The following is a 455-nucleotide window of genomic DNA, read 5'->3' as shown; positions in this document are numbered from 1 at the left end:
ACCTATGTGGCCGTGCCAAGTTCAAAAGGTACTGTTGTGGTATAAGTACCGGTACTGTACGTGGCTCTAATCACCGAACCCGCCCTCTATCGGACAACGTATTATTTCGCACCCAACAAAATTTTAATGATTTCGTAGACTGTATTAAGAGGGTACACACACGGAATTACTATTACTACCACCAACACCACTATCATTATCACCACCACCACCCCAGATCTATGTCTGAAATACTATTAATCTTGATGTATATTAATTAGGCCTATAATTTCTTTCTTTTTTAAAATAATTGTACATAATTTTTTTAATGAATATCTGCACAAACAATTTACTCAAATTCCAATCGAAAGTAAATCGGGTTTTCATTTTATTTAAATTACTTCTGCATTGCGACGATATAACGAAATGAAACATAAGGGTAACTACGAAGACAGAGATTGTTTATGCCATAATAT

This window comes from Anneissia japonica, unplaced genomic scaffold, assembly GCF_011630105.1.
Source record: "Anneissia japonica isolate Jap-2015-1 unplaced genomic scaffold, ASM1163010v1 scaffold287714_len2871179_cov188, whole genome shotgun sequence".
Taxonomy (NCBI): Eukaryota; Metazoa; Echinodermata; class Crinoidea; order Comatulida; family Comatulidae; genus Anneissia; species Anneissia japonica.
Note: the sequence above shows the minus strand (reverse complement) of the source record.